Below are 10,727 nucleotides of genomic sequence, written 5' to 3' on the forward strand. Positions count from 1 at the left end.
TGAAAATGTTGATTTTGACAGGCATGCTGTCCCCTGTGTCCACATCATGGGTACACAGGTGTGTCTGACCAGGGGTTGGGGAAAAGAGCTCAGCAAACTGTTCTAAGACTTTCCCACAGTCAGCTTGCTGTTGGCCAGAGAGGGTGTCTGAATAGATCTCTCCATCTACTGAGCCATCTTTAGGGTCAGTGGAGAGGAGATCAGAGAGAGGTTCACTCTCAGCTTCCAGGTCCTCATCTGTAACCATTAACATGTTTACATCTGCCCTGTCATGAAAGAGTTTGAGGCGGTTCACATGGATCACCTTTTTGGGGGTCCTGCTAGTGCCTAGGTCTACCAGGTAGGTGATCTGACTCTTTCTAGCACTGGGTGAGGGCCACTTCATCTGTCCTGAAGTGCCCTGGGAGCTCCAGAACCCAGACTTTCTGCCCTGGCGGAACCTCAACCATAGCAGCCTTTTGGTCATACCACAACTTCTGGAGTTGTTGGATGGCCTCAAGGTTTTTGCTTGCCTTTTCCATGTACTCTGCCATCCTTGAACATAGGCCTAGTACATAGTCCACCACATCTTGTTTAGGCTCATGGAGAGGTCTCTCCCACCTTCTTATACAATTGCCAGTTGTCCCCAAACAGGAGGGTCAAACAGAAGCTCAAAGGGGGAAAACCCTACTCCCTTCTGTGGCACCTCTCTGTAGGCGAAAGGCAGTCTTGGCAAGAGGACATCCCATCTCCTATTGCATTTTTCAGGGAGCTGCATGATCATGCCCTTCAATGTCTTATTACATCTATCCACAAGACCATTGGTTTGTGGATGGTAAGGTGTGGTGAACTTATAAGTCACCACACACTCATTCCACATTTGTTTTAGGTAGGCTGACATGAAGTTGGTACTTCTGTCAGAAACCACCTCCTTAGGAAATCCCACTCTTGTAAAAATACCATTGAGTGCTTTGGCTATTGCAGGGGCAGTAGTGGACCTAAGGGGAGTTGCCTCAGGGTACCTAGGAGCATGATCCACTACTATTAGGATATACTGGTTCCCTGATGCTGTGGGAGGTTCAAGTGGACCCACTATGTCCACTCTCACTCTTTCAAAGGGGACCCCACCACTGGAAGTGGAATGAGGAGGGCCTTTGGATGGCCACCTGTCTTACCACTGGCTTGACAGGTGACACAGAAGGTGCACAATGCCTTTACCCTCTGGGGCATATTGGGCCAGTAGAAATGGTTGACTAATCTCTCCCATGTCTTGGTTTGTCCCAAATGCCCAGCAAGGGGAATGTCATGGGCTAAGGTCAGATTGAACTCCCTAAACTCCAGAGGGACTACCACTCTCCTAGTGGCACCAGGTTTGGGATCTCTTGGCTCAATGTAAAGGAGTCCATCTTCCCAATAAACCCTGTTGGTTCCACTGACATTTCCTTTTTCTTGCTCAGCTGCTTGCTGTCTTAGGCCTTCAAGAGAGGGACACGTTTCTTGCCCCGTACACAGCTGTTCCCTTGAGGGTCCCCCTGAGCTCACCCTGGTAAGGCTCCAGCTCCATGGACTCAGTTCCCTCAGAGGATAGAACATCTTCCTGGGAAGAGAGGTTCTGTTTCTTTTGCTGTGTTGAAGCTGCTTCCCCAGTCTTCTTTTCTTTTCTCTTGGAAGGTTGGGCCATTATTCCAGAATCCAACACTTCCTTTTCACCCTGAGCCCTGCTCTGTGCCTTTGTCTTGACACACACCAGTTCAAGGATACCCAGCATGGCTGCATGGGTCTTGAGCTCTACCTCAGCCCATGCTGAGGACTCCACATCATTCCCTAGCAGACATTCTACTGGAATTGCGGAGGAGACTGCCACCTGTTTCAGGCCAGTGACCCCCCCATTCTAAGGTTACCATTGCCCTGGGGTGGACTTTAGTTTGATTGTCAGCATTAGTGACTGGATATGTCTGTCCAGCCAAGTACTGTCCTGGGGAAACCAGTTTGTCTGTCACCATTGTGACTCTGGCACCTGTATCCCTCAGGGATTCTACTCTAGTCCCATTGATTAAGAGCTACTATCTGTATTTTTGCATGTTAGGCGGCCAGGCAGCAAGTGTGGCTAGGTCCACCCCACCCACAGAGACTAATGTAGCTTCAGTGTTGTAGGAGGCTGGACTGGCTTGTAGTGGGTACCAAGGGGTACTTACACTTTGCACCAGGCCCAGGTATCCCTTATTAGTGTAGAGGGGTGTCTAGCAGCTTAGGCTGATAGAAAAGGTAGCTTAGCAGAGCAGCTTAGGCTGAACTAGGAGGCGTGTAAAGCTCCTACTATACCACTGGTGTCATATGCACAATGTCATAAGAAAACACAATACACAGATATACTAAAAATAAAGGTACTTTATTTTTATGACAATATGCCAAAGTATCTTAGTGAGTACCCTCAGTATGAGGATAGCAAATATACACAAGATATATGTACAAAATACCTAAATATGCAGTAATAGCAATAGAAAACAGTGCAAACAATGTATAGTCACAATAGAATGCAATGGGGGCACATAGGGATAGGGGCAACACAAACCATATACTCTAGAAGTGGAATGCGAACCACGAATGGACCCCAACCCTATGTGACCTTGTAGAGGGTCGCTGGGACTGTAAGAAAACAGTGAGGGTTAGAAAAATAGCCCACCCCAAGACCCTGAAAAGTGGGTGCAAAGTGCACCTAAGTTCCCCAAAGAGCACAGAAGTAGCGATAGGGGAATTCTGCAAGGAAGACCAACACCAGCAATGCAACAACAATGGATTTCCTGACGAGAGTACCTGTGGAACAAGGGGACCAAGTCCAAGAGTCACGATCAAGTCGGGGTTGGCAGATACCCAGGAAAGGCCAGCTGTGGGTGCAAAGAAGCTGCCACAGGATGGTAGAAGCTGTGGATTCTGCAAGAACGACAAGGGCTAGAAACTTCCCCTTTGGAGGATAGATGTCCCACGTCGTGAAGAGACTTGCCGAGGTGATTCTGTGCAGAAATACTGCAAACAAGCCTTGCTAGCTGCAAGGGTCGCGGTTAGGGTTTTTGGATGCTGCTGTAGCCCAGGAGGGACCAGGATGTCGCCAATTGCGTGAGGAGACAGAGGGGGCGTCCAGCAAGACAAAGAGCCCACTCAGAAGCAAGCAGCACCCGCAGAAGTGCCGGAACAGGCACTACGAAGTGGAGTGAACTGGAGCGCACCTGAAGTCACAAAGGAAGGTCCCACGACGCCGGAGGACAACTCAGGAGGTCGTGCACTGCAGGTTAGACTGCTGGGGACCCAGGCTTGGCTGTGCACGAAGGAAATCCTGGAAGAGTGCACAGGAGCCGGAGCAGCTGCAAAACACGCGGTTCCCAGCAATGCAGTCTAGCGTGGGGAGGCAAGGACTTACCTCCACCAAACTTGGACTGAAGAGTCACTGGACTGTGGGAGTCACTTGGACAGAGTTGCTGAGTTCAAGGGACCTCGCTCGTCATGCTGAGAGGAGACCCAGAGGACCGGTGATGCAGTCTTTTGGTGCCTGCGGTTGCAGGGGGAAGATTCCGTCGACCCACAGGAGATTTCTTCGGAGCTTCTAGTGCAGAGAGGAGGCAGACTACCCCTACAGCATGCACTACCAGGAAAACAGTCGAGAAGGCAGCCGGATCAGCGTTACAAGGTCGCAGTAGTCGTCTTTGCTACTTTTTTGCAGTTTTGCAGGCTTCCAGAGCAGTCAGCGGTCGATTCCTTGGCAGAAGGTGAAGAGAGAGATGCAGAGGAACTCTGATGAGCTCTTCAATTCGTTATCTAAGGAATTCCCCAAAGCAGAGACCATAAATAGCCAGAAAAGGAGGTTTGGCTACTTAGGAGAAAGGATGGGCTAGCAACACCTGGAGGAGCCTATCAGAAGGAGTCTCTGATGTCACCTGCTGGCACTGGCCACTCAGAGCAGTCCAGTGTGCCAGAAGCACCTCTGTTTCCAAGATGGCAGAGGTCTGGAGCACACTGGAATGGCATTGGGGTGACAATTCCATGATCTTAGACATGTTACATGGCCATGTTTGGAGTTACCATTGTGACGCTATACATATGTTGTGACATATGTATAGTGCACGCGTGTAATGGTGTCCCCGCACTCACAAAGTCCGGGGAATTTGCCCTGAACAATGTGGGGGCACCTTGGCTAGTGCCAGGGTGCCCACACACTAAGTAACTTAGCACCCAACCTTTACCATGTAAAGGTTAGACATATAGGTGACTTATAAGTTACTTAAGTGCAGTGGTAAATGGCTGTGAAATAACGTGGACGTTATTTCACTCAGGCTGCAATGGCAGGCCTGTGTAAGAATTGTCAGAGCTCCCTATGGGTGGCACAATAAATGCTGCAGCCTATAGGGATCTCCTGGAACCCCAATACCCTGGGTACCTCAGTACCATATACTAAGGAATTATCAGGGTGTTCCAGTATGCCAATGTAAATTGGTGAAATTGGTCACTAGCCTGTTAGTGACAATTTGGAAAGAAATGAGAGAGCATAACCACTGAGGTTCTGGTTAGCAGAGCCTCAGTGAGACAGTTAGTCATAACACAGGTAACACATACAGGGCACACTTATGAGCACTGGGGCCCTGGCTGGCAGGATCCCAGTGACACATACAACTAAAACAACATATATACAGTGAAAATATGGGGGTAACATGCCAGGCAAGATGGTACTTTCCTACAAGTGTGGACCCTGATTTCCTCTGAGTACACTGTTGATCCCACCTGGAGACTGACTATTCCAGTGCTAACTGGAGTAGTATTTGTAGTGGTACTTTTCTTGGGACAAGCCTTGTCTCCAGTTTGGTGTCCATGCTGAGTATAGATTTGACACCAGGCCTTCTTGGGATCAACGTTTTTACCCTTATACTCATTTGAGGACTGAGAAGAGGCTCTGGGCCCACCCTCCTGAGCAGGTTTCTGTTGAAGACTCATTACTTTTTCCCTTGGATGTCTCACCACTCTTTCCCTGGGGAGGCTTTGTGACCCCTTTCCTTTGGTCACCCCCTGTGGAAGTCTTGATCACCCTAATCTTGACCCAATGGCCTGCCTTCTTTCCCAATTCTTGGGGAGAACTTGCACCTAGCTCTACCAGATGTTGACGCAGTTTGTCAATGAAACAATTACTTAACAGATGTGTTTTCATAAACAAGTTACACAGCCCATCATAAACATTTACATCACTGCCAGTTATCCAACAATCTAGTGTTTTGACTGAGAAGTCAACAAAATCAACCCAGGTCTGGCTTGAGGATTTTTGAGTCACCCTGCACCTAATCCTGTACTCCTCAGTTGAGAAACCAAAGCCCTCAATCAGGGTAGCCTTCATGAGGTCATAGGATTCTGCATCCTTACCAGCGAGTTTGAGGAGTCTATCCCTACATTTTCCAGTAAACATTTCTCAAAGGAGAGCATCCCAGTGAGATTTGTTTACTTTTCTGTTTGCACAAGCCCTCTCAAAAGCTATGAACTATTTGGTGATATCATTACAATCTTCATATTTTGTTACAATCCCTTTGGGGATTTTTAGGATGTCAGTATTCTCTCTGACCCTATTTATGTTGCTGCCACAATTGATGGGAGTTAAACCCATCTCATGTCTTTCCCTTCCTATGGCTAGGAGCTTTCTCTCCTAAGCCAATCATTTGGCCATCCTGGATAACAGGAAGTCATCTTCATTGAGGCTGCCCTCAACGCTTCCAGAGTTAATGGCCTCATCTGTGGAAGAACCAGTCTCTCGGACTATGATTTGTAGAGTCAGGGTTTGAGAAACCCAGTTCTCCCTGGTTAGGACAGGAGGGAGGAAATCATCCTCCTGTTCACTAACTTCCCTATCTGTAGGATTATCCTAAGAGTGGTGGTCCCTTGTAAACTCTGCCAAAAGCTCCTTTTGGTAGGGTTGGACCCAGTCTTTATATTTTTTAGCTTACAGAGAGTCCTTAACTTTGACATCCCTAGACGCAGGTAAGGGGTGAGGTTGAATTCCACCACCATCTCATCTGTGCTAGACATTATCATTCTAAAACTTGGGATTACTTTTTAAGAATCTAAAAACTACTTCTAAAACTTAATTCCACACTTTTACAAACTTTTAAGCTCTGAAAGAAATGCTAACAGGGACTTACACAAGGCCCTAGCAGGACTTTTAACATTTGTGAAAAATAGTCAAATTGCAAAATCAATTTCTAATGACAATTTTTGGAATTTAGTCGTGTGATCAGGTATTGGCTGAGTAGTCCAGCAAATGCAAAGTCTTAGACCCCACCGCTGATCCACCAATGTAGGAAGTTGGCTCTGTATATACTATCTCAAAGTGAGAGATAGTGTGCACAGAGTCCAAGGGTTCCCCTTAGAGGTTAATTAGGGCAAAATTAGATAATTCTAATACTCTAATTTGCGGTAGTGTGGTGCAAGGATGTCTGCGTTGAGGATGATATTGTTTTTGTGGAGGAAGGGACAACTTCCTACACAAAAACAATCTTAGGTGGTAATTTGCTCATTCTATGTGCTTCAGAATGCAGCACACATAGAAAGAGCAAAAAACAAGGAGAAATAAAAGTATTTCTCGTTGTTGCACCATGTCAACACCACCCCTGGGGTGGTGTTAGATTTTGCGCTGACTCAGCTTTATGAAATCTCGTAAATCTGGGGCAGCGTCAAAATGGGATGGGTGTTGCTGTGGGACTGCCATTGCACGCCCCTTCCACGCAAAGTGTCCCATGTCAAGGGGCCATATTTACAAGGTGGTGTTAAGCCACAAAAAGTGGCTTAATGCCACCTTATAAATACGATGCAGTGCATAGCTCCACCGGAGCATCACAAAAAATGATGCTCCAGTGGTGCTGGGGGCTCTTAAATTTGCCCCTGGGTGCCTTGTGTGTGAGGGAGAGAATAAGGTGCATGGTGTTAGCATTAGAGAGGAAATTGATGTTGTGATAGCATATGATGCTCACTAGAGGGATCATGCATGGGTTGAAGAGGAGTCAGGCTCAGGGAAATCCTCACAGAACTCTGCGGATGAGGTTGCTGGCATCCAAGGTATATGGTGCCAGGCAGGCTGAGTGAGTGTGTGTCCTTGGATTCCAATGTCATGTAGGCATTGGGTGAGGATAGGGTGGGAGATTGAGTCAAATTCTGCGGAGAGCTCCAGGAGGAAGAGAGCTACTATGTCTCCTCTGTCCACAGTCATGCAGATTTCATCAGTGGCAGCAGTGAGAGTAGTTTCTGTCCTGCGGTTTGTGTCAAGGAGATGTTGGTCATTGAGGTATTCTGTGAGGTTTCTAGTGGTGGCTTTCTCAAAGACCTTGGCTGGGAATGATAGCAGAGAGTTGGCAAGTTTGAAGAGCCAGCAGACTAGTGCTGGCTGGGCTGGGAATGACAGAAGACAGTTCGGCAAGTGATGAAATGCCAGAAGAGGGTTTCTCCAACAATGGTGTGACAGTTTCATGTTTCTAAGCATTAGGTAAGGTCATGAAAGATGTGGAGGCATGCAGAATAAGTTGTAAACATGATGCTGATGGGTTGCGTGATGGGGCTAATGGTCTGATAAGGGCCTTTGAGTGGATGGACATCATGATGGTGGCAGTTTCTTCATCAGTCTGAGTTCCTCAATCCACTAACTCGAGAGAGGTATGGATCTTCTTGTAATGCTGTGTTTAAGAGCGGCCACAGGGGGTGGTGCAGTAGGTGATGCAATTGTTGAAATTCTCGATGGTGTTTGTCATTTAGGGGGCTGTTTTTGGAACCTCCGCCCAGTCTGCCTTCCCAATTCTTGACTAACACACACGCACAAGGCATCCTTTAATGCCCTCTGTTCATAATCACGTGATAGGCACTAACCTGTGTGGCTGAGGTCACATAGTCACTACAGCTCCAATGCTAGAATGTTACCCACTGGAAAACTGACACATATGTATTCAGACCTTAGCAGAATATGTCTAAATGACCCACTCTCAACATTAAAATAGGGGTGGAAATAATAGGTAATATTACGAGAACACATATGTTTCAGCCAAAATCAACAATGATATATGGCTCCAAGCAGTCTGCTAATGCATGTTTACAATACTTTTCACTTGTTTTTGCAATTGCTTTCAATAAAGACCACCAGAATGACATTCAAATAAGGTGATTTGTGAAAATTGGATGGTTTATTCACTGTTTATTTCAGTTAATCAATTGTAAAACCAATAATTGTTCAAATTAAATCAAATGACAAATATTTTGGCCTTCCAACTTGGCAATATTTTATTTTAACATTTGCAAGCTGAGCTATAAAGATTGCATATTTATAAAAATAAGTAGAATATATGGAGGTTCTATATATGTTATTCAGGAGGAGGAAAATCTCCCTACTGACGCTGACAGTAGCAAGCAGCAGTGAGTAAACTGCAGCCTCTTAACAGTCATGGCCTACTATGTTCTGCCATCTGAAGTTACAACATTCCTGAGCAGAACATCCTGCTGCATGAAACTACATAGTATACAGCTACATCCACCACTCAGTGAAATTCTGGTGGACTGAGAGAGTATATACTTTGTTTTGGGTGACCAGAAAACGTGTCTTATTTGTGGAAAAGGCTATGGGCCATATCCATGGACTCAGTTGTGTTGCACTTGCACCATGCAATGTGGTGCATGCATGTAGCAACTCAAAAATATGCTTTATGAAGCCATGTAAGGCCTCCTTGTATGGCCCTGAGTGACTTTATAAACCTCAAGTAAAGCAATGCTCTGCAAATCTCTGCATCAGGGAGGCATTGTATGGGCGCTGTGTGGGTGTTCCCATGAAACATCCATGGATTCTGAAACATTCCTGGATTTACCAGAAGTGGTAAACCTGGCAAAGTGCCTAAAACCTATTATTACCAAGGTACAGTGGAAGGAGGAGAAATATATTTATGTATTCTTATTTTTTCCACTTTCTATGTGTGTTGCATTATGGCACACAGAAAGAAAGAGGAACACATGCCTGCAAGGACAGGAATGAGCTGTATTAGGATACAAACGGTGCATTTATGCCCTTTGCCTGTGATGCAGCACAGCAAGGTGACTTTCTGTGCTGAGCCACTGGCCATAAATATGGCCCTTAGCTTGATGATGTCATTCAACTTTGCATTACCAGTCTCATGGATGTAATCATGTCCTTGTTCCTTAGAGTGTAGATCAGTGGGTTTAACATAGGAATTATCACTGTGTAGAATAAAGATGCTACTCTGTCCTGGTCCATGGAGTAACTAGATTTAGGTCTCAGGTACATGAACAAAGCCGGACAGTAGAACAAGGCGACACATGCAAGGTGAGAGGAGCAGGTGGAGAAGGTCTTGTTTCTTCCCTCAGATGAGCGGATCCTAATGACAGCAGTAATTATGTATACATAAGAGATGAAGACAACCACTAGAGTTCCTACTTCTACAGTACCAGCAACAGCAAACATAACAATTTCATTGATGGTGGTGTCATTGCAGGAGAGTTTGAAGAGTGGAAGTAGATCACAATAAAAGTGTGAAATCTTATTTGGTCCACAGAAGTGTAACCGGAATAGGCAACTCATATTTACCAAGGCATTCATAAACCCAACAACATATGAACCAAGCACCAGAGTGATGCAGAAGCTATTGGTCATGTGGACTGAATACAATAACGGATTACATATTGCATAATATCGGTCATAGGCCATCACAGCTAGAAGTAAGACATCCACACTCACAAAAAATACAAAGAACAACAACTGTGTTACACATCCATTAAAGGAAATCACTCTCCTCTCATTAAAGAAGATGGCTAGCATATTGGGTGTGATGACTGAGGAGTAGCATATATCTACAAACGACAAGTTACTAAGCAGAAAGTACATAGGAGTGTGAAGACGTGAAGAGGTCTTGATCAAAATGATGATGCCACAATTACTCAGTAGGGTGAGGATATAGATGTGGAGGAATAGCAAAAAGAGAGGGAACTGTAGGTTCTGGTCACTGGTAAGGCCCAGAAGGATAAATTCCTTCACTACGGAAATATTTTTCACTGCTTCCATGCCTTCATAAAATGTCATCTGCTGGCCCAACAAATGGAGAGAATGAGAGAGACAGCAGTTAGCATCAGCTAAGGTTGCATTGTTTTTCTCTTTAAGTATTAAAAGAAATGTCAATGTACATGTATCTTTGTAAACACATATTCAAATGCAGAGACATGCATCTTAAATTCATGGAATCTTACTGTTTGAACTGGTATCCTTAACATAGTGTCCCCCCAAACATTCACTTTCACTGCTTCTGTTTTGCTGGAGTTGCTTCTGTTGGTTTTACCAGTGCTAATGTTCTTGTGCTATGTTCTTCAAATGTGATAAAAGGAGACTACACCCATTAGGTACAGTTCATTTACTTGTATGTCCATAGTAAATGGTCTAGGCCTGTACATTAAACGCTACCAGTGGGCCTGCAACACTTTTTGTGCCACCCAATAAAATAGTCCTTTTAAAACATGCCTCAGGCCTGTCACTGTAGCCTGTAGTGCAGTTTCAAACTGCCATTTTGACCTGACAAAATTAACTTTTTGCCAAGCCTAAATGTTTCTTTTTTATACTGTAGCTTGACAGTGCAGCTGTACCCAAACAACTATGTGGCACTCACCAAGAGAGGGGTTGTGTCTCTGCCTACTTTCTGAGAGTTATATTTACTTCACATGATTATGCAGACATTGTTTGC

General features: G+C 45.4%; 1 pseudogene; it reads right to left on the minus strand.

Moving 5' to 3' along the window:
* Window positions 1-9,112: 9,112 nt before the first annotated feature.
* LOC138287098 (olfactory receptor 5AR1-like) lies at window positions 9,113-10,057 on the minus strand (annotated as a pseudogene).
* Window positions 10,058-10,727: the final 670 nt, after the last annotated feature.

Source organism: Pleurodeles waltl, chromosome 4_1, assembly GCF_031143425.1.
Source record: "Pleurodeles waltl isolate 20211129_DDA chromosome 4_1, aPleWal1.hap1.20221129, whole genome shotgun sequence".
In the NCBI taxonomy this organism is placed as follows: Eukaryota; Metazoa; Chordata; class Amphibia; order Caudata; family Salamandridae; genus Pleurodeles; species Pleurodeles waltl.